The sequence below is a fragment of the Accipiter gentilis genome, chromosome 10 (assembly GCF_929443795.1).
Source record: "Accipiter gentilis chromosome 10, bAccGen1.1, whole genome shotgun sequence".
NCBI classification, from domain to species: Eukaryota; Metazoa; Chordata; class Aves; order Accipitriformes; family Accipitridae; genus Astur; species Astur gentilis.
In genome coordinates, this window is record NC_064889.1 from 20,649,331 (window position 1) to 20,673,537 (window position 24,207).

General features: G+C 42.4%; 1 long non-coding RNA gene across 6 annotated transcripts in view; it reads right to left on the reverse strand.

Annotated features, from left to right (window-relative positions):
• LOC126043342 (uncharacterized) overlaps positions 1-22,112 on the reverse strand; it is a 33,346-nt gene extending 11,234 nt beyond the window's left edge. For 3 of the 6 annotated variants that reach the window (XR_007507404.1, XR_007507406.1, XR_007507401.1), the window contains exons 1-4: positions 21,958-22,112; positions 14,015-14,048; positions 5,261-5,445; positions 2,181-2,479 (exon numbers count right to left, since the gene is read on the reverse strand). This is a non-coding gene — a long non-coding RNA (uncharacterized LOC126043342). The remainder of the gene's footprint in view (positions 1-2,180; positions 2,480-5,260; positions 5,446-14,014; positions 14,049-21,957) is intronic. The other 3 variants (XR_007507405.1, XR_007507403.1, XR_007507402.1) reach the window with 2 other exon arrangements.
• Positions 22,113-24,207: the final 2,095 nt, after the last annotated feature.

Genomic DNA, 24,207 nt, shown 5'->3' on the forward strand with positions numbered 1-24,207 from the left:
AGGTGCAGAAGCCACTGAAGCATGGCCATGAAGTTACAGAAAGCTGCAGACTTCTGCAAATCTGCATTTAGGGTCTTAAATACACACAGGCAACCTGCATAGGGACACAGCATCCAGCACCGATAGAGTTAATGTGCTGAGAAATCCTTCACTGGAAGGCTCTGTTCCCTCATCCGTCATGAATATACTGTTCTGGTTACCAAAATAGCTGTATTTGGAAGGGTTGAAGGCCAGAAGCTCACTGCGCTACCCATGCTTGCCCTATGCACTGCTCATTTTAAGGTCAGACCTTTAGCATCAGGAACCTGTTAGAAGAAAGAGGAATCACTTTAAAAGTTGTTGCCACTCTGGGGGTTACCCTGGAAGGTCCAAGAGGGGAAAGGGAAGGGTGGGGGCAGAAAAACACTTGGTCAAATGAAAAATCAGTTGCGCCTAAATTTCAATAGATCTGCATAAACCTCAGAAACCCACTCAAAACCCCAGCCAGCTTGTTCTCACCCACAATGTTTCTAGTCACCACTATCATTTTCTAGCCCTTCTATGCCACAGCAATGATAACATTGTCATTGTCAATTCTGAGTTCCTGTTTAATCCCTGCTACTTGATTAATTGCACTAAATTGGTATACCTGTATTAATTAAACAGAAGACGGCAGAGACAGCTTTTACTTATTCTTTTGCGTAGACCATTTCCCAGGGCTTCTGAGGTTGTAGAAAAATAACAATACAGACACACCACACATCATATTTCAGCTCAGCTGATAAAACTATTTTACTCACACAGTGGCCCATGATTTTTTTCACATATCACAGTAGAGGCTTAATTACCATGTTGCTGCTGCATGGCAGCTCCCCTTGGTTTTTTTTTTTATTTGTATTATTTGCAAGTCGTAATCATGTTTTCCTGTCATCCCCGAGCAATGTGCGTGCGTGCGTACAGGCAAATGCCAAGCCTGGAAAGGAAATTTGATGCGTGTCCATGAATCGGAGTTTTCAAACTTTGGCTGAAGATTAGTACATGTAAACATAGCTCTGCCCCCTTCATCTTGGATAATTGGTCACAAATGCTACTTGACACTTCTCAAATCAGACACTTTACATACTTCTGAGCATAGCTGAACTTTTTTGGCAGGAATTAATTTGCTTTGCAACTCAGCCACTCATTCCTGGCCCGATCCCTACTCCACTGATTTCAGTGCAATGTTCTGCCAGTGCGAGAAGCACAGAGGCAGGACCAGATCTGTTTGCTAGCGTTGACGAGCCTGGCTTTGTTCACTCCCTCAGAAATACAATTACTGCAGCTAATGTTCTGCCCTTTGCCAGCCTTGATTAACAGTGGGATTTTTACCTTTGAGTCCCTCTTTCCATCTCAATTACTGTACAAGTTACACTGCATCAGGGGACAACTCAGAAAAATGAAGGCGGCAATGTAGCATCACCAGAAAATGCAACTTCTGACACGCTGGGACCCTACCACAGCAACATCAGCTTTATGGGGGAGGGCTACAGACACCACCCGCCCTCGAAGACATTGTCTCAGCTTTCTCCTACCTCTCCTGCAAACGGTGCACGCCCCAGCAGAGAAGGGGAATCCATTTCTGAAGCGCTGATGAAGTTTGAAGTAGCCACAGAATTTCATGCTATTAAGCAGCCTCCTGTTTGCTCTGACATTGCTGTGCGTTTCCTCAGCGAGCACTGGTACTGCAAGAGCTGAGCAGACCATATGCTCACTTAGAAGGGCTGCCAGGTCTCAGGGAGCATTACTGTGCCTACTCCAGGAGGGGTTTGGGGCAAGAACACTTTCCATAAAGGTTTTCACTAGGAATATTGTATTTTATCTGGTGATTTATTTCTGTCCAGCCTCTGGACTAAATGCCAGTTTATCAGCATATCCATGTACATCTATGAATAACCAATGGAAAATATCATTCACCCTTTATTCACTGGAATGTTGATAAGCTGCAGCATATTAAAAATGTTTGTCAATTTGTTCTTTTCAGCTATCAAATGGGATGTGTGCCAGCATGCCCTCCTCATGCTGGCTGCTTCATCCAGAAAATGGAGAAAAAATGATGAAACATTGTCAGTTCTAGAAGAGGGCGAAGGCTCGCATGAGTTACTTTAGCATTATTGTCTTGCTCGTCACTAACACTAAATCTGTAAATTAGATTGAGCTCCTACCTGCTGAAGCAAAGGATGAACTCTGTGCTGTGCTTCAGGTATAGACCATGAGAGGAGCAAATACCTGGTCACGCACTCATGTTGCCTTGGCTCTCAGGGCTTCATACAGCTGGAAGCACTGGTAAGGAGGATCCAGGACAGGCACAGTCCATGAGAAGCTTCTCCGACTTCTGGTAGCTTGGGCAGTCACTGAGAGCTGAACCACCATCCAGCAGCAGTCAGAGAACCAGCTGCACCGACCACCTCCCCGTGTGCTTGGTCCCCACACTTTCCAATCCTGGTCTTGTGATGGTTCATGCCTAGAAAAGAAGGGTAGCTGCTGTTATAAGAGATATGGCAGATTCACTGTGGAGAAGCAAATGCCCTTATTGCCCCTGAATTTGCCATGGAATAATGCAAGAGAAGACATTGCCTGCTAGTATGTCTTGGGTTTTCATAGATTCTTACCTTAAACAGGTGGAGACGTATCTTACTTCCTCCTGTTTAACTCTGATGTTGGAACCATTATGGGAGTGGTGGGTATAATATTTATAGGTGAACAAGGCACTGGTTGACAAAGAGATGCAACATAGCTCTAAAGCCTGAGCTAAGGAGGAGGCTTAGTTTCCATTGCTATTATCCATCACTATATAAATTTAGCTTTCAGGTCCTAGACATTTTAAAATAACATGTCTAGTGTTAGAATAGAAGAGTATCAGAAAAAGTGAATTACAGGTTACAGGCTTCTAGTATTTGCAGTAAAAGAACTATTATAGTAATTACACCTATAGAGTACTCATTTATGTTGTTATTAAGGGAAAAGGATAGTAGAATTAGGATGTATGGAAAGAAAATCCTGCAGAAAGGGAGCCAAATGATTTAGCTGGGACAAAGAACTATGATGGCTACTCAACACACTTCTGTTTTCAGGACATGAGCTTACCGTGTGTGTGTGGACCAGCAGTGGCCAGTGGTTTAGGGGAAACCACTATAGGTCACTGATGTCTGGTAAAAGTGGGAACAAACCACAGCCCATGGAAAGGCCTGACATCACACACAAAGCCCCAAACTGGGAGCTGGATGCCTTATTGTACCGCTGAACATCTCCATAGTCTTTGCTAGGTGAGAATGGAAATTGCCCAAATGACTCTGTGAACTCGATACTTCACAGACAAAAATCCTTCTCCACTGCCAGAAGGATCAAACCCAAACTCTTCAACATTTGAAATGAGACCAGAATAAGAAAAAAAAAAAAAAAAAAAAAATCTTTTTTTCGGGGGAAAGGTGAATCTCCATTTTGACTCATTATTTTGTGGTTGGGGATAAGTGGCCATTATTAGTAGTACATAGGTACCCACTGTTGTAAATCTACTGTGTTACCTCCTGGATGTCATTACTGAAAGTAAGTGAACTGTTGCTTCAGTGGCTAAAGATTTACTCGCTTAATGCCTGGTGTCATCAACAAATTCAGGCTGGCAATGACATCCTACTTGTCTAAACTAATATACAGCTTTGCACTCTCCTTGTGTTTCTTCCCATTCAAACTTATGGCTTAGTGTTAATGTCTACCACTAACCAACATTACAGCTGAAGTGAATGAAGTGATGAATGAACACACAGTTTGCATGTAGATAATTAGAAGTCCGGCTGAGTAGATCACATTATTTAATATATCATCATTATGTTTGTATTTTAAAAGCATCTAAACAATATTATTTCTTCTAAAACTCCATCTCTTCAGTGCTCTGACACCAGGGATGAATTGTGTTATGCATTTTGGTAGAGATTTGCTTTCTAAAAAAAAGATGGATCCACTTGGAGCTTAAATCATTGCTGTAGTAAGTTAGTAAGCTGTCCCTACTTGAGAAAACTCTTGTGTCAGGAGTAAAACTCCTTGTTTGGCTGTGCTGCAAGAAACAGGGTAATATTTAATTATGACAATTCAAACTCATCTGGTTTCTCCAAGTGCAGACTATATCGATTTACAGTACTAATATAGAAAAGGCAGAATTAAAAAACTGGTTTATTTAGAAACTCACTTATTCCTAAAAATGTCTGTTCAGCTCATTTTTAAATTTGATTTCTTATCCCAGGTGAATTACACTGCATTTCTGAATCTCAAGAACTGCTTGTGCCTGATAACAGCTAATCGAAGTCCCAGCATAGTTCAGTCATTTTGATTGTAAGATTTTTGTTTGTTGCTTTATTGGACAATGGTGTTTGCAAAAGAGAGATTAAGAGCACCAGAGACAGCATTACAGACCATGGTTAGTGCATGAGACTTAATACTAGTATAGGACCACAGTCTGTAAGATCAGTGGCAAATGAAACCGGCTTGCAGGCAGAATCAATGTCTTGTTCTGAAAAAACAGTAAGGAAAATCTGTGCCAGCGTTTCAGCATGACAAATGAACTTAGGCAAGTTGAAGATAATCACGATTATTTAATATTCCACAGCTTTACAACTCAATACTCTGTGGACAAAAGATCAGAAGGCTGCTGAGTCCAAAGTTTTGAATCTTTGGGTCAATATGCTTCTCATGTCTTCAGCATTTAGTTTAATTTAGGAGGAAACAGTTCTGATCTAAGATAAGATCTCAAACAAAATTGACGTGGGCTCGCAACATGGCCTAACATAACAATTTAATCTATCCTGTGCTTCCCCTGAAAGAAGGCTTAATAACTGTGGTATGATTTCACCTGCTGCTTCTAACATTTGCTCATTCTTTTTTCCTGAGCAAATTTGGACTATCAGATGGCGAGCAGCTTTGTTCATGGTAGACAAACTTGAATTCATTTAGGATTAATAACAATGGGTTCAATCCTGGATTCAATGGCGGTCTTAATGAATGGAGTCCTTGGAAGACAAATATTTGTTTGTATTAAAGAGAAATAATTAATTCTCAATTTTCCTGGGTATGAGGTGATTACAACGCATATCAGAAAATGTTTTCCCTGTGTATCCACCCTTGGGCGTACGAACTGCAGGATGTTCCCCAAGCCCTGGCATTGCAGATGCAGGCCATTTTGTCCTTGTTATTTCAAAATCTGAAGTTTCACAATGAATTATTTGATGTGAGGAAAAATGTGTCTCTTACTCACAGTATTATCTCAGGCCCTCGTGGTGATCTGATGCCGGGGAGTAAGGCGAGAGAAAGGTCCACATCGCTGCGATCCGTCAGCAGTCGTAGCTCAAGACGGGACTACTCAGATGGAGGAATCCAGGCTGGATCTGGATTTTGGCCCAGTCCTCACCATTGTCTTAGATGTGGGCATCTTCCAAATTCCTGTGGGAAATCCCGCATTCTTTACTACTTTCCCTGCCTCTTAGGAAGAAACCGGAGCACACGCCGCCACCATGCCGGGCCAGGGAAGAGCTGGCTGAGCCGCCAGGCTGGGCTGCACTGTCCAAAACTGAGTACCCGCTGACCTCAGTAAAAATTAGCAGGCTTCAGTAAATTTACCCTGCAGGCAATATTACCCTGGAAAAACATCGCCCACGTTGCTAGAGTTTAGGACAACAAATTAGAGCTTTTCATATGCACTGGGAGCTCCCCCCACCCCCCCCACCCCCGCCTTTTTTTCCTCCCCCCCTCCTTGAGCCCCCAGTAACATCCAGTTGCTTAATTCCATTTGAAATCACCCGGGGTAGGCACCTAAATAATCTTGTCCTTCATGCCTGTCAACATCTTGAGGCACCTAACCACCTTTAGAGATGTGGTGTGAAAGCTTGTGAACGATGCAATCGAGGAGGGAAACAAAAGACAAGTATCCCTATTTGCTGCCCAAGAATCCACAAAGAATGCTGCTTCAGCTCTGCTCTGATTTCTAATTAGATTATGAGTGATGTAGGACTCTGAAGCCAAGCTGGAGTTTGTGCTAGCACTTTGCATGTATGAATGACAAAGGGACACTACTTTCATATTGATTTAAGCAAGCCAGTGGAAGAATGTTTAAACATCAAGTGCTTGATGCCCCAGTTTGCCAGAGCACCTGGAAATATCAAATTAATTCCAGGTGTTCTGCCATTAAGACAGGCTCGCTGCTTTTACAGCCACACACACAAAATGTGGCTCCCAGTTCCACAAATAAAAACTGAGTGGTTTCTGCTCCTAATGCCTCGACAACTCTGACATATTGCAAGTTCTGGAAAGAATTTTAATCTACATAGTTTTTTAAATGGGGAGGGGAGCGAGGGGGGAGGGATTTTAAATATGCTGCATACAATTTGTGATGGTCATCTCTAAAATGCAGCTCCATTATCCTTTTCCATTTGGAATGAATGAGGCTAATTAATTTCAGGCCATACTTGATGAGGTCAGCACCATACGAAGGGTGCGTGCTAGACATTGCTAATCTCTTTCAGCTGAGAGTGATGAATTAAAGATGAAGCATTCCTTTGCAGGCCTAATTTAGAATGTATATCAAAAACCTACAGCAAATAATACTATACCCTACAACAAAGGAAAACTTGTTCTCTCAGGCTCCCATGTAGGGTTGATTTTAAAGGCATTTTCATTTCACTTTGGAATTCCAGCTGTGGATGGGTGAAACAGTTCAGAAAATTCAAGCTTTCTCTCCTTCTATTGCTTTTATGGACAAAAGTAGGCAAGGGGGAGGCTAAGGGGAGAGAGAAACTAGTCAGTGTTTGATCCTGTGTATACTGCGATTCTGACTGTACGCTCGACATTTAGGAAAGCTGCCAGGGTCTTATGCTCCCCAAGCACCTGTGACGTGACACCCCCCCACCCCCCCAACAGTGCACACTGACATTTTACTGTTGGATTTTTCTTGAAGTCTGGGGGGAAAGCTATCAAGTGTCCTGTTTTGTTCAGCATCATCTCAAGGATGTTTTGCTGGACATTGCAGGCTTTTCCCTGGGAAGAAGGACGGGTCCGGCAGTTCTGCTAGGTCACCCAACAAGGACACAAGAGCTTCCAAGCCAACATGGAGATGTGTTCGTCTGTAGGGAAAAACACCTCCCTATGTAAAAAGGTCCCATTGCATGTAGGGGCGCAGGTAGCAAAATTTAACAGAAAAAGTCACCACGAAAGCAACCACACCAAGTCTGGAAGCAGCACATATTGCCACAGGGCTCTCAAATTTGCTGAACTTGGGGCTCAGCCAAGCTTTGCCACCTTTCCCTTAGGCAAAGCCCCCCATAAAGCCCACAGGGGTTTCCCCCAAGTGAGGGACTGCAGGATTTGGCCCTACGGGCAGCAAGAAATTAACCTTAATTGTCCTTTGGGTAAAACAGGGACTATGAAATCCTAATCCGGCCTCGGAAGGAGGCTAAAAACAATAGACCACCAGCTTCCCCACCACTTTGCTGTTTAATACCTGGCAGTTTCTTGAAATTCTTGACAGGTTGCTACAGCCAGTCAAAGTTCCCAACTGGTGGCCATAAGCGGCTGCCGTCTTTGTATCCCAGTAGTCCTCATTAGAACAAAGCTGCTTCGAATTAAATCCAATCTACATGCCGAATCAATCTTTCAACCCTTTGATTGCTTCTGAAAATATTTATATTTCTTAATAATGCACATTTTGTCCCACAGCCCGTGATTAAACCCAGACAAGGTCCGGAGAAGCCTGAAGTATATGTGGAAGGGGTTATTTTGGACAGGAAAAGAAAGATAAAGAACACAGGTTTTTCCTATTGTGAAGCCATTAGAGTGTATAAATCTAGCAATTGCAGTTGTATAAGCATCAGAGTGGGGTTGTAATAAATACAGATTGGAGTATTATAGTAACCAAATGGAGTTTATGGATTATGTTCACTAGTTCATATTTCTCAGCTACTACAATCTAACTAGCATCATGCTGCACTCAGCTCTATTAATATTCCCATTTAATATTATCTTTACATGTTTGTGGGGGAAAAAAAGTTAGGAATCAACTGCTGTTCCCTGTAAAACAAACATGTTTAAAGAATCATGCCCTTCAAAGAAAAAAATAAACACGGGGATACTGTAAAGCGACTGTGTTAGAAGGGCACGAGCTGCGGCTGGCTGAAATAGGCTCCATTCTGCTTAAAGTTAATAACTTCCACCTGAGTGAGGATCTGGCCCTAATACAGGGCATTTGCTGCCTGAAAATTAGGATGTAAAAATGAAGACAATAACTGCTACTATCCCTTACCCGGGTAAATTTTGAAGGTGGTAAATAACAAGCTTTGGCTGGAGATGAGAAACACACAAAGGCTTTGAAGCTGTGCTTTGTGGTAAATAGCATATTATTCCCTCCTCAAAAGGTAGAATACATCACGGGTAAGATATGTGGAGATGAAGGGACGGATACATTCCTTGGCTGAGAAGTAGCCCAGATAGGGCCTGATCCTCCAGAGTGGGGATTTGCCATCGACTAAGAAGGTAGCTGTGGCTGAGGACACAGATCAGATAAAGGCACTGTACCTGTCTCCCTCCCTAAACATAAATGACTGCCCTTGTCTATAATAAAAGGGGAAAATTGACTTCAGAAAACATGCCACGATAAGTCTCCTTGGATAAAGTAGTAGAATGCCTGGCTGAAAGGGAAAGAAATCCTAGAAACTAAAAATATATTATGCTTATTTAATATCATTGTCAGCAGCAGCATCCCATGGTAAATACAGCTAATATACTTCAGCAGTGGGCTGGTAAATGCTTGTGATAGTTTTGCTTGTGACAGTTTCCCCTTTTATAAAGGAGAGAAGGAAATATTCTCAGTTAAAATATTATTCATTGATTCTTTCATCACATATTTCATTATACTAAGCTGTAATTTCCTAAATATGTTGGGGAGGTGGTATTATTATTATACATATATCCTGAGTCTTGACAGCTATTTTGCATTAATATATGATTTGGATGCTCAGTCTTTAAGGTAGAGAGAAGGGGTTTTTATCATCACCAAAAATAAGGGGAGAGGAGTGATGAAAAAAACCTTTCACAAGTAGGGACGGATCCAAAATCTAATCACACACATGAAAATCCATTTTGGATCAGACCCCCAGCAGAACATTGTATAGTATAACCAGTATTTTCTGAATATCTTCTATTGTTTGACAGCCCTGATTTCACACTAAACTTGGAGTTCGTTTCAGAACAGAAGCCTTTTGTATAGAAACTTTAAATCATATCCCTTCATGAACACACACATACCATAGAGGATATTGTCTTATTAAAGAGTTTAAGCCTAAAGGTGTATGCCTATTTTTAAAAGAAATTTTCTGATTGTAGATAACTGCTCAATTTGATTTAGTGTCCAATGATAGTGATGGGGTTGATAACTGAGCATTCATCGGTAATTCATCTTGTGCTAGTAGAAATTTACAGCAAAGCAGTGCTTTCCCAACACTGACAAGTCCTATTAATCTTCTTCAGACACATTTCAATAGGTGTCTCCATCTGTGCCCAACATCTAAACACTCTGGCATCACTAGGGACTTGGAGACACCTTCATTTCAGGTTACACTAGTGAAAATGTGATACTAGATTGTACTCTATTTTTAACCTAATTCTCTCTTTTCATTCAATTAGCCTTTCTTGCCTGCATTTTTCTACTCATGTGTAACATCCTTTTCCCAGGAAGAGCTTAAAAATGAGATTTAGTTACTTAAAGAGACAGAATCTGCCAGGGCAAAAGCAACCAACAGCTTAATACATAAAAGCAGGGTAAGAGAGCTCACCCATACAGTGCGGAGACCGAATCGCCAGCCGCAAAACACGTCCTGTGTTGCTTGCCCACGATACTGCCCTCCTGATGCACCTCGTGCAGGCATTGTTCGGTTAGGACAGGTCTGAAACCAAACACCCCACCTCCAGCTTCCCAATGTTAAAACAATTGCAGAGTATTTGGGGGTTGAAATCCAGTATGTACCAAAACACTTTGTTTGTTCAGGCTGTACGGGGATCACCACCATACATCCCCACTTCACTTTACGTATACGGCTAATGCATGAACAAACACAGCACAGTCAAATTACAGCAATAACATTTATGGGTGGATTATGTTCCAACTTCCTCGCTTATTATTAAAAGCAAGTAAACTGCAAAGCACATGGAAGAGGTAGGGTGCAAATGCGGGTGAATTTCCACTCAGAACCAAATGTTGTTTTTTCACTTTCAAAGCTGCGATGAGTTTGTTAGCAGACGCAGCACAGCTTTAAAGCTTACTCATTCAAAAATGTGTGTTTGGGTTCTCTTTTTCCTCCTTACTCCATTTACGTTTGCCTTTCAAAGAAGAGCAGATGCACACCATTTGGATTTGGGTGGCTCCTACTTGCTCTGAACTTTCTTCTGAAAAGAGCAAACCATGAGCCATGCGTCTGCTCCACAACTCAGAGGCAGTTTCAAACTTTGTTTCTGGCTTTATGAAGTTCTCTTGTGAGTCGTATTATAGATCTAAATGACCTTATTGTAGGTGGCAAGTTTAAATGTGCCATATTAATAACTTGTTATCCAAGACAAATTAAGTCCTTATGTGTCAAAAGCACTCTGCTCTGGATTACCTACAAGACAAGTATTTATTGAATAAACGTTGGATCCAATTTCATTTTAATGTGACTGACTGTATGCTTCAGCCCTTTAGAATGAGATAAAAACACTCAAAACCTATAACTGTGTTGCAACATTACACCTAACTTGTCTATTTCTATTATTGTCTTTTTAATGTGGGATACCAAAAGTGTTTGGCATTTTTAAGGATGATGATGATTATGATGATATTATTATTATTATTATTATTATTAAGGAGAGAGAGAGAAAAAAAGACTGGCATTCAGCCTAAAGAGAAATCATTGAAACAAATTAATCCTATGCCGTTTAAATTGACATGGTAATCCATCATCAGCAAAGGGAAACTCTGAAAGCAATCTAGAATCTGCAGTGTTCTTTCACTGGCCCTCAGGCACAAAGACAGATAGTAAAAGAGGAAGAGGGGAAAAAAAAATCATAAAAGTTAGCAACACCTTAGCAAAGGGAAGGGCTAGAGAAAGCAGCTTTCACTTTTTCCTACTTTCAACCACCCAGTTCAGAACGCAATGCTGATTAACCTTCAGCTGTTGCCTACTAATGTTTACTTCTGTATGTCAAATCATCTTCAGCTGCTGAGATAGGAGTAATTTCAAATAGTGCAGAGCCCCCATCCTATATAAACTCTACCATTGAAAACTCTGCCAAACATCAGCTTGGGCATTTCTGCTTACAGAGGGCCTTTTATTAGCCTAAACTTGATCATTCCAAATGGACGATAAATTCTATTTCACAGCCCTGGACAAAAGAGCTGTACTATCCTTGGGAGTTTAATAGCCAGGATTTTCATAGAGCTAGCATGAAAAACTGAGGGGTTTTATTTGGGTTTGAGTTTGGGGTATTTTTTTTTTGGTCTATCCCCTGCTTTCTCAGCAGGGCTGTCCACTATAATGTATGTTTCCCAAGGGTTTTTTCAATCTAGGTTTAAATATCTAAAGTGATGAGACTTTGTGCACCTTTAAAATTTTATTATACTTACGGTCAGAAGAAAACATAAACCTCTTGGGCCTTGAAAGCCCATTGCAATACAGCCATTATCCCTATAATGTCAACAGAGCTACAAAATTCTCTAGAAATAAACCTTTTAAGAACAGCTTTCCCTGCCTCGTGTTTTCGTTTAAGGTCAGTGGTGCATCACTTTTTGGAAAATGTTTCCCCTCTCTGGCCAGATTTAGCAATCTGAAATAGAATGTATATTACTAAATGAATAAGTTTAATTTTAGACACTGAAAAAATAAATAGAAGAAGAGAGCTAGGGCAGGAATAATACCTTTCAGTTAGAAACAGACATAGTAGAAAGAAAAAGTCAGAACTTTAGTGCCAGGGGCAAAGGGGTGAAAGGCTGGCTAATACGAACCATATCCAACATCTGCCCTATTTTAATTTAGCAGGGATAAAGTTTCTTCTTTTTTATTATTAAGAAAACTTTATGTGGCAGAGAAACCCATGAGCTATGTTATCAAAACTGTTTTATTGTCACACTGAAACTTAGAACTATTAAGAATTGGTGGAGCAAAGAGATAAAAACTCCCCTTCTCTCTCCTTTTATACTCTGTGACAAGCCTGGGCTCGGGTCCTGCTGTCTGGGATGTCCTTTTCACGTCTTTATGAAGTACTGCACTTGGGGCTGTAACATAAAGGGGAGGTTAATTGTTCAGGATGGGTCCAAATGATTGATTCTCCAGGTTAAAAAAAAAAAAAAAAAAAAAAAAAAAACTGAAGATTTAAAACAAAATACTGCTGCAAAGACGTTCGCGGTGGTCGCCCTCAGAGATGAGCGATGGTGGTGGTGTACAACAAGTGTAAAGAAGGGCTGGACTGGGGAGCTAGCTGTATGAGAAACAGCCCAAATTGCCAGGCTGGAACATGATCTCACTCCATCTAAAGTTTTCCACCTAGATAGTGCAAATTCTACTATAAAATAACAAAGTATACTAAAACACATGTGAGTAGCTGTAGGAGAAAAAGAGCAAATTGGTTTCTGACAAAAGAAGGATGAATACCTTTGGATAATCTAAAGTTGGAATTTGATTGAAAGCATAACATTCCTTTAAGCATCAATATGCTTAGCATCCAAAATATGGTTATTTTATTACCAGTTAATACTTAGATCAAAGCAAAACACTGTAGCTGGAAGGGACATTCTCTCTGGAAATAAAGTTCCATGTAATTATTTCCTATTAAAAACTAAAACTGGTCTTAGATTCAAAAATTTGTGCTTTCTTACATGTGATATAATGCAAGCTTGTCAAGAGAGAACAGACGTGCCGTTTTTCACTGTTTGCTGGTATCCCTTTGCTTTAAAGTTTTCAGTTTAGCTTTAACCTTTGAATGTGAAAAAATCTCATCCAATTTACCTCAGTGAAACACAGGGGATTATTCTGGATAATATTGACTAATTTCTTACAAACAGAAATTAGAATTTGATATAAACCAGCACCATTTTAAATAAAGGCTCCAAACATAAGGAGGTAAAATATAAAGAAAATGATACAGCGATTGATCAGCAGTTGAAACTTAAATATTAAATTGTAAACAAGTGTTTTACTCTTGGGTAAAACAGCTCATCTTAATTCAATTCGGGACATGGAGTTTAAAATATGCACTCAAAATATTTCCAAGAAAGCTGCAACCTTTCAGAGGAGAGAGATAAGAATGTATTTTAATTATGAGGTTATAAATATGCGATCTACTTTTTTTTTTTTCCACCATCCCCTAATGTGGTACGTAACACTGTTCAGATGCAGTTATATATCTATCTGACTGTCTCTATTCCTGTCCAGGGTTTTCTTTTTAATTTTATTTTTGTCATTTTTTTTCCTGATAGTTCAGTCTCTATTTATGTCATCTCTGATGCAGGCCCTGGAAAAAATAATATATCTTTCTGTACTTATAAACTACCATAGAAGAAATAGGGAATGGTTCCTTTTTAAAACTGATGGGCTAGTATTATAAGTAGCAATACGAAATATTTAGACACATTATTTCAAGCTTTCCGGCTGCTTCTGATTCTGCTAATTGTGTTTGATCTGTCACTCAGAAATTAAAAAAAAAAAAACTTTAAGGAGTTCATTAGGAGTGCAGAAAGGAAGAAGAGTCAGATATAAGGCAGCAATTATAACTTGGGTTTAAGATTTTTTTTATTTTTTGCTGACTCCTCAGCTATATTGTTTAGTAGAAGGATGGCTACAATATAATTCTATATTGAAACCTTTTTAAATAAAGAAGGAGCTGAGGCATTCAGCTGGGATATTGTTTGCTAGCTCAATTAGTATCCAAAGAATTTGAAAGTACAATAAATGTATCTGAAGACCATATCTAAACATACTTACCAAAAAGTACCCACCTCTCTCAGCAGTTCACATATTTCTGCCTTCTGACTGGGAGGGGAAAAAAAAAAAGAAAAGAAAAGAAAAAAAAAAAAAAGGCAGTTCGGATGTATAGGTTAAGACTGGCGTATGGCAAGGTTTGTGTGAGATACAAAGAAACCTGTATTTCACTCAACAATTTCATTGCTTAAACATATAGTTTAGAAGCATCTTTTCCTTAAACATGTGGTTCAATAGCATTTTCTTCAAAGGAACAATTCAATGTGTTAAAAGATTTAAGAACAAAGAATGTGCTGCAAAATGCAAATTCTTACAGTGTTATACTGTGTATGCAATTATGTATGTAGGCAGATAGATATAATTTGAGAGTTATTAACTTTCAACATCAATGATGTACCCTGAATCAATACAATGTAACTACCTATTAAAATATAAACCAGGTGTGTTACCAGGCAAATACAGTCTGAGAAGCTTTTCTATATTTTTTTTCTTTTAAGATTACAGCTCCACTGTGGAAAAGAAGCTCAAGAGATTGCTGCTGGTCCTAAAGATGGAGATTGCTTTGCTTTTCTTTTTTTTTTTTTTTTTTTTTTTTTAATATTTGACATTTCTAGAATATTTCATTTCCTCCACGTTTGAAAAAGAAAAAATTTTAAAAATCCCACTCTGAAATGGTGTAAAGGGAATAAATTTTTCTCACAAACATCCATACATTTATGCACTTCCCCGTGCATGGGAACAAGAAAAGTTCCCTTTCCATTTCCATTTTTCCTTTGGCTCAAGGGGGGGGGGGGAATGGAGGGAGCAGAAATCATTTTAAGCCTTGCCCCCCCCGCCCCCGTCGGATCGACCCCTCTTGCAAATCCCTTTCTTCTGCCCTCCCTCCCCCAAACACACAGCCTGCCGCAGTTAACCTTGGAGCCGCGCTGGGGAGGGAAGGGTTAATGAAACCAAGCTCTTTACGACCTCCAGGGTCAGACTCTTCCTATCTGCAATCTAAGGAATTAGGTAAGGAGGTTATAAGATTATAGTGAAAGGAGTTATAGGCCCTCGTAGCCTCACACCTGAACATATTGGGCTAATCCACTGGGATTCTTAAAAATCGCTTCAGCTATGGAAAACTGTTAATTAGGCTGAGTCTATCCCGAGGTTTCCTGTTGCATTAGTGATCCAGCCGAGCTGCCCGCGCTCTGTAGGCTCGCATGAAATGCGCTTAATATGCCTATGTATATATATCTAATTCTTCCACCACCACCGCCCCCCCCCTTCTCCACAACTAAAGCCAGCGTCAGCCACCGATTTCGGGAGGAAGCAGAGTTTGGGTGAAACTCAGCCCGAGAGATGAACCAAAGTCATCTCCCCCCGCCTCGTCCCTGAGCCCCGAGTGCCCGGCAGGCTATTTGCAGCTGTTTCTAACTTCAGTGTTTGTTTACAGTAGCAAAATTAGCACTTGGAGGAGAAGTGAAAAGCTGTTTTCACATCAGTTTTACTCCTCGGTTCCTAGCTTTAGATGTCTTCCCTCCCTCCCTCCCTCCCTCCCAGCCATCAGCATCATTTAAAGTGCGGCTCAAACTTTCTCCCGCTCCTTTGACTTAGTTCTCTGCAGTCGCACCCTATTTTCTGCTGAAGAAAAACACAGGGAGGAGGTAGCGTTTGAACACGGCCCAAACGTCAGTGATTCGAGGCAATAACAAAAAAAAAAAAAATAGATAGATAGATAGAAAATCCCAAGCATCCCTAAAGAACGTATTTTAAGGTCGCTTGGCAGAGCCCTGCCCTGCTCCCAGCTTTCTGCCCTTTGGCACTTAGACACTCGCTCGTCTCCAGCAAAGTTTTCTTTAATCCGCCGAGACACCCCAGGCTTGTACCTGAGCCACGGCTGAACTGCTCCCTACGACCGATAAAATCCTGCAGCAGCAACTCCCCAACTTCAATACTTAAAGCACGGGCTGGGTTTAGCCATATTGTCATTTGAAGAAATGCTGATTATTTTTTTTTTTTATGTCATTTGTGGTCACCCTCGAATGGCAGTAATCTGTAGATTACATATTACGAGCCTTGTCATTACGTGGATAAAATGAGGTGGTTAAACGCTAAAATCCATTTTACTCACCACATTTGCTCGGGGGGGGGGGGGGGGGGAGGGGGTGAACAAACTTGTAGGAGAAGGATTTAAACACCTCGCATCTGAGCTGGATGTGCCCTCGCTTCTGCTGCTGCAGAGCTCCCTGCCTGGCGGGCACCCGGGGCTGGAGACCCCTCAACTCCACCTCGAAGGCAGGCGCCCAGCCCTCGCCTTCCCCTCGCTCCCGGGTCTTTTGTCCCCATTTTCGTGGTGTCTCAGCATTGCTTCACAGGGGCGACTTTTCTCTGCCTCTCCTGGGTTTGCTCTGTAGCATTTCTAGGCTCCTACTCGCCTCCTCTCCCCCCCGTTTGCCTCTTTCATGTGTGTCCCTGATCCCTCTCCAGCTGATGCGATTCTTTAGAAATGTGGGTCTTATCCCGTCCCTACCTTTGCCGGGTCTGATTAGATATTATTTTTTCATTGGCTCTGCTACAATGGGTTCCTCCCTTTAATCTCTCGATGTATTTTCCCCCTCCCGGTATAACCAAATCCATGAAATTCACAGCCTCTCTCTTTGACACGACTGGCTCGTCTAATCACTCCGTATCGATTTCCCTAACTCTTTTCATCCAGCTGAAGACACATCTTAAAACACTCCAAGCCAGAGTGTGCTCTTTGCTTTATACACACTAATAAAATGATTTACCCTTCTCTCTCTGCTCTCCTCACAGGAGAAAATCGTTCAAGTCCCGGCTATTTGTGTGTGATCAGTAAATATTTAGTGTGGCGACATCTTCAGCTCCTCTCCTGATCAATACGCAACCCAACAGGAGGTGGACTATTGTCCGGGTGGTGACTTGCTGAGATCTCCTTTAGATGAATTCTTTGCCCCCCATACAGTCTGTTATGATTTACCCTCGAAGGTAACCAGGAGAGAGAAATTGAGGCTTTAAAAACGTCTGTTTCTAACCTGTTTACCGTGACATTAAAGCACCTAAGCAAGGAATGGCTTATTCTTCCCTCTCTCCCACCTTCCTTTGATGGGCTAGCACATCCAAAGTGCTGCTGGAAAACGAGTATCAAGCCGGGCAGCCGTCGCACGGTTGCTTCGCATCCCTGTACCCCTCTGCCCCTCTTCCCCGGCCCCTCCAGCAAAACCCCGTCCTGTCTCTGCAGTGCAGTGTCACGATAAGGGGCGATTCCCCGGTCCCACCCTGCAGCATCTCCGGGCAGCGGACTCGCTCCCACAGCTCTGCCTCAGCGGGTGGGTATCGAAGTGCCCAGGGATGGAGTGTGCCCCAGCAACTTCCAGCCCACCTCCCTCCTCCTCCTCCTCCTCCTCATCGCATCCCGCAGCTCTGCCTGCCCCAGGATCAGGCTGAGGCAGGGCTGGGGGCTGATTGCTTTTTTGTTTGTTTGTCTGTTTGGGGAGGGGGGGGTTGGAAGGACGTGGAAAACCTGCAGTGAAGATTAAAAAAAAAAAAAAAAAAAAAAAAAAAGGAAATGGAGAAGAGCTTAAAGCCCGGTTCCTGTGGTTAACCATACACGAGAGCTTTCTTTCCCAGGGTGATAAAATGGACAGAAAGAGAAGTTCGTGAGTGTATGTTTTATCCTGATCTGTTATTTCACTCCTGGGAAAGCCTATGCCTCGAATAGGAAATACTTCCACTTGTAATTACCCCAGGACTGTATGCCGTGTGCCCGCTGATCTCCGGTTAGGTGTCTGTGCAGCACACCCAGGCGAGACAGCTACGCCTTGTGTGCGTGTGTCTGTCTTTGATGCAGGGCTGGGTGCCTATACACAATAGATACACAATTATATCTGTAATGTGTGTGTGTGAGGGGGGGTTGGGGGTGCTTACCCGCATCATGTCCTGTAGCCTACAGAAGTGCCCAGCTATTTCTATTATTTCCGTGCGTGTGCATTTGCACATAAGCTATAGGTCGAAGGCACTTCTCTCTGTAAATGTACATTGCATGCATACGTGCTGCATAAAGATATGGCTGTGTGTTACAGATGTGCGACTGTTATTCAAATCTCAAACCAGCTACATCCACCTGTTAACTTTGTTTAGAAACCACTTTCACTAATGGCTTTTCGCTAACTTATTCAGTCCGTTACTCGAGTATAGGAGGCAATGGAGGGGAAAAAATCCATATGAAACCCTGCTTACAGCCTCTCTTCGAGAGGACACTTTACACACCTTGCCTAGACAGGGCTCCTATAGAGCGCTTATCTCTCGAATATATCTTTATACTAATGCATACTTAATTGGTCTGTCTTGACTGTCCATATAAAACAATTTAATTAGGGTGCTTTCTGCTTTGGAAAGAAAGAAAAAAAATCTGCCCAGCATTTATTGTATTTAGCACCAATACAGGCAGAAAATGTTGCACAAGTTTTTGGTTGAAAGAGCACCTATGTGTCCATTGAAGGGCGTTGATCCGAAAAGACAGAGAGGACAAGTAAAATCGATTTGAAGCGACCCTCTCTGTCCCTTTCACACCATTCAGACACTCCATTCCTTCTAAGACAAAGACCCAGCGCCTTGGGAATGCTGGCAAGGGGGAAAAAAAGGAGGAAAGAAAAAAAAAAAGGAAAAAAAAAAAAGGCTTCAATCCCCCCAAGCAAAAGGGAGAGCTCTGAAATTCCTTCATATTGCTGTTATTTACACCCCCCCCCCCCCCCCCAAGATATGTTCAACTCCAGGATTTTCTTCAATTCAGCGTCTAACACTGCTACTGCGAGGAATGTCCCTGGAAGGGGAGGAGGTAATTATGGCTATTAGTGCTGCGAGCCCAGCCTCAACCTTGGTCACTCGCAGGCTTTTAGGGTTAAAATAGCCCTCACCTCTGACCCCTGCGGAGCAAAGTTGTAGCTATCGCCACAAGTTGGGCCAAAGTTTTCAAATCCAGGGCTGGGCAACACCGGAGGGGGGAAACTTCTCCCTGGAATTATTTTTGGTTGGGATCTTAATCATCTTTAGTCTATTTAATTGCCTTTCCCTCCTCCTTTTACCAGACAATCCCTTTCGGAGTGCTGGGGGGGGGATCTCGAAATGCCCTGCTCCCAGTACCTTTCCCACTGCTCTTTCCATTTAGGTTTAATTTGGCAGATTGTTTTCAAGCATGAAAATGGTTATCATCAAACTGAATTACTAGGTCATCCTTTCATCCACGGATCTCAGGAATAAACGGGGGGGGGGGGGGGGTGTCCCCTTTAGGCTTTCCCCACCACGACCCGTTCAGCTTTACAGAAAAGGAGCGTTTGGAAAAGGAGAGAAAGGACGAAAAGCTCGAATTTGTCTCCTGGGCTTTCTGCACACCTTCACGATCCTCCTCGGCAAGGGGGGAATTTGGAGCTGGGGGGGGGGGGGGCAAAGTGAGGAGGGGAGGGAGCCCACAGATGCAAGTACCCCTCTGGCAATAATAAAAATTCATTCAAGTGGGCTATGTCTCCATCTTCCATGTACTGATTAGACTTAACAAGAGTGGAAACTTGTGTAGACCATATTTATGGTATTAACGAGCAGTTAAAAGATTTATCCTTCTTCTGATCAATATTGTTCGTGCCCGCCCCCTCCCCCCCCCGGCGCCCCGGCCCTCCCCGAAGGCTGCAATGACAATCGCCTTCATACTTTTTCATCACCGATCGAGGTGGCAAAACCCTTTTGTAATTTTCATTAGCCCAGTAAACATGCAATTAACATGCAGCACTGTGGTTAACTTAATTCCTGTTTTAAGGCAAGGACAAGCAAGAAATGGAAGAGCGTTTGTTCCATTTGTCAAGTATGACACACTTCTTACCCTAACAGTTTCTTAAAATAAAAGCTCGGCTCCCCACCACCACGACCACCACCCCTCTTTCCAGAAACCCCCCACACTGATACACACACACACAAAAAGGAGCAGGAATCCATTAGTTGGAGAGTATTCTCCTGCCAAAGGCGGTATAATGTATTCCAAATTTTTCCCAAGCCCTCACTGTACTGGGGTCCCGTCCCCCCCCTGCCCCGGGAGGGGGGCTGACGAGCTGATATTTCTCGTGGGTGAAAGATTCAGCCTCCTCCTAACCGTATTCTTTTTTTTTTTTTTTTTTTTTTTTTAATAAAATAAAACTAAACGTGCTTCCCATGTCTAAAAGTTGCCATGTTTGTGAAGGGGGTGGGGAAAAATGTCTCCAAGGGTTTCAATTAGCAACAAATGATTATTGCAACGGATTTTTGGTAATGAAAAAATGTGGAGTACCTCTTTCGAGCTGGGATCTCAGGGGCAGTGAAAGAGAGAGAGAGGGGGAGAGGGAGAGAAGGAGAGAGAGAGAAAGAGATTGCTGATTAGCTCGGATTCTTTCCCAACTTGCTTTAGCGTGTGCTTGCGTTCCCTGCCGACCCTACACAGGACACTATATATTTTTTCCCCTTCGGTGCATGTGTTGATAGTTCAGCCTGTAGTTGTTTGCGGTTGGCTTTTTTTTTTTTTCTTTTTCTTTTTTTTTTTTTTTTTTTCCTGCCGGGGAGGGGGGGGAGGTGGGGAGGGGGGGGGCTGAAATCGGTCGCATCCATCCTACCCCCACAGTCATTAAGTTAGGAGATTTCCCTCTCTTATTTTTTTTTTTTTTCCTCCCCAATTGGAAGGGTGGGTTGTGAATATTTTTTCTTTTTTTTTTTTTTTTTTAAGTCTCGCCTTTCCAGCTCCAAACAAGGTGTAGCGAGACGCTCTTCCTTCTAAGGAATGAAATGAGAGACAAGGATCACTCAAAGACATCTCCTACCTTGGGCTTGGGGATTTTTTCTTAAAGGCGAGGCGCACATTCCTAAGCAGCTATGTACAAAGCCCCCCCTGAAATCTTGTCTGTGTAAAGTTAGAGTGTGTTCAGGATTTTTTTTTTCCTCTCTCCCAAGGCTGATCGCTAATAATACATCGAAAGCACTTCCCTTTAGGTTGTGGGAAATCTATTCCCTTCACCTTGCCTCCTTTTTTTTTCCCCCTGAAGGCTGTAACTTCACTTTTTTTTTTTTTTTGCCTCTTTTTTTTTTTTTATCAGTTTGCACAATCGCTTAGATAAACACCAAGAAGGAGACTTCTCTTTAATTACCCAACGCACATCTTTCTGGGGGGCAAACAGCGGTCTGATTATTTTTTTTTTGTTTGTTTGTTTCACCTGCCAAACTAAAGGAGAGGTAGAAAAAGGAAGATGCAAGCGATTTGGGACCTTGAACAAGGCAAATATGGTTTTGGTATGTTTACTTATAGTTTTTTTCCTTCTTCTTTGACACTTTTTTCGGGCAATGTGTTGTGATTCTTGTGTTTCTCTTTTAAGGAAAACAAAAAATCCAAAAAAGCAAATGTTAGCTAACGTACGTCTTAAACGATCGTTTCTAAGGTTACGTGGGTTGCTCTAAGGAGGGGAAGAGGGGAGGGGGGGAGACCCAAGTATGTGTAATTGCAGCACCATCAGCTAGCACGTCCTTTAGCTAAATAAAGCAAGCAGCAAACAAACAAACAAGCGACCAAACCCAACGACCGGAATCGGCTTCCAGGTCCGAGGCAAGGCAAAGCGCCTCAAAGTCATTTCCAAAGCAGCGTCCAGGAGGCAGAGCCCGGGCGCTGCCTCCCCTGCCTGGGTCTCAGGCTGCTGGGGGGGAGCGGCAGACTGACCTGCTCGGGAGGGTGGGGAGGGGAGGACAAGTCTCTTAACTTAAGTGATAGGTATTAAACTGCACGGAATTGTGTCGCCGTGTGCAGCTGGCAGCGTTTATTTAGGGGTGGGGGGGAAGGAAAGGGAAAAAAAAAGAAGAGGTCGGTGGTGAAGGTATAGCGCCGAGATCCCCTCTCCCCCTCCGGTCCCTTCTCTGGCTAAGCAAGTACAATGGAAAGAAGCTGGAATATACTCACCATCCGAAGGTGTGGTTGGCAGTTCGGCTGAGGCTTTAAGGCAATTATTTATCCTCTCTTTTTTTTTTTTTTTTTTTTTTTTTAAGTATTATTGCAAAGGACGTAGATCTGACTTTAAGCAGCAAAAGTGTTTTGCTCTGACAACAGCATGCGAGGCACGGTTCCTCGTTAAAAAAAAAAAAAAATCACAAAACAGGATTCTCTCCCCCCCCCCCCCCCCCCCCCATTCCCTTACCACCACTATCCCTTAAAAATACCTATTCGGTACAGCGCTCGCAGAAACCCTGATGCAGAAATCTTATAGTCCGGTCTAGGAGTGCCCAAGCCAATTAACTTTAAATCCTTAGGAATTAATCAGATTAAAATGTACAGAAGTTTCATTCTCGTATGCATACGTGAGCCAAAAGTCGTTTCCCTTTAAGAGATCCTTTTCTTTTAAAGTTGAATTTTAGGCAGATAAGAGACTTACACTAGGGGGCAGCCAGATACTGTACTTGCTCCGATCTTCAGCAATTTTTTTTTCCTCTCTCACAGCATATGCTCTGATTTAGCACTGTAAATTTTTCAGAGGACCCAACTCTGACAGCCCCTGGTGATTTTCAAAGTACCACAAGCCAGTGGTTAAAAATTGCATTGACTTGGAAGTTCAGAGGCACACAATAGGAGCCACTTTCCCTATTCATGGAACTTCAGTGTGGTGGAAGAGAAAAACACACACATACTACATTGAGGGAGAAGAGGAATTCATTGAATTCTGTTAGACGTAACTGCTTTCCACTGAGTTCAGAGCGAAACTCAGTATTTGTTCGATGCTGTATTCATATTGCGATTTAATCTAGAAAGAATTAGAGGACTGTTAGGCAGCTTTCTGCCAGGAAAGCAGCTTCCCCCTCCTTCCTCCTCTTTTTTAAAACCTAAAGATTTACACCGGCTCTATCCCCTACTCTATTTTAGCAAAATAAATCCTTCCACTCCCTCTCATTAAAATAAATTTACATCTGCAGTAAAATGGCAGGAGGGATGCGTTTGTTTATTTGGAAAACCAATGCGGTCTTAGTTTTAAAACAGAGCATTTCCATTGTCATTAGGCTCGGAGAAGGACAGTTGAGAATCTCCCCCTTCTTTGTGAGGCGCTCAGGTTTCGAGTATTATTTAGCGAAATTAGATGCAGTTCATTTTTACATTCATCTGTTCTGCCTCAACCCACTCGCAGGGGTGTTTTCAAATAAACAGCAAAGCATCTAATGGTGCTAATAGATAGTTATATTGCTGCATCCCTCGAAGAGCAAATAGTTAATCTGGGGCATTCTTCATTAATGCTTGAGCAATCAGCGTATACGGCGGCTTTTAAGCGTATATCAATGGCTTTTCATTTTTACGATCATACGTTCAAACTATTAATATCGTACGTCCTGTTAAAACCGCTTTCTCTTCTGATTTCTGCATTTGTTAAGACGGCATTAATGCTTTTTCATGTGGTGAATTAATCCTGTTTACTTTGTCAGATTTGAGACAGGAAAGGTTGGTGTTGGGTTGGGTTTTTGTTTGGGTTTTTTTTTTTGGTTGGGTTTTGTTTTGGTTTTTGTGTTGTTTTTTTTTTTTTTTCCTCAGGAAATTCAGCATCAGCAACAATCTGTGACTATTCTGCATTTTGAACCCCCACCTTCTCCCACCCTCCCCGAAAGGTGACCTCCTCGGCTCCGGGTTATTTGGAAATCATAAGGCAGTTCCCCACATTTTAGCGGGGAAAGACTCCTTTCCCCTCTTCTGCCTTTCCAGTCCCTCCTGGTCCCTGTTTCAGGGAAAGGTTATTTTTGCTCCGTCAGGATCAATGGGACTGCCGCAGCCTTGCCTTTGAAATTGAGCCGCAGTACATCTTCGTTCGTGGGGTCTTAACACGCCAGGTTTCGAAGCAGGACATTGTCAAGTCTAGGTGCTTTCTACAACTTTCCAGTCATCTCAGCACCTGCGGCTTTAGCCACATATATTATTCCGGCGGCAGAAGGGGGTGTGCATGTGGCAACATGAAAAAGTGTGTGTGAGGAGGTGAGGGGCAATTAATCCTTTACAGAGTTGTGCACAGGTCTGTGTCCCCATGTCCGTACTCGGTGACCGGCTCGAATGTGAGCGTACATACACGCGTGTGTTTGCAGAGGAGGAATTGCCTGGCCGGGCATTCATCTGTCTATTTTAGCGTGTTTTCTTTTTTTATCTCTCCGTCCCTTCGCCTGTCCGAGTGTCTTTGGCCAT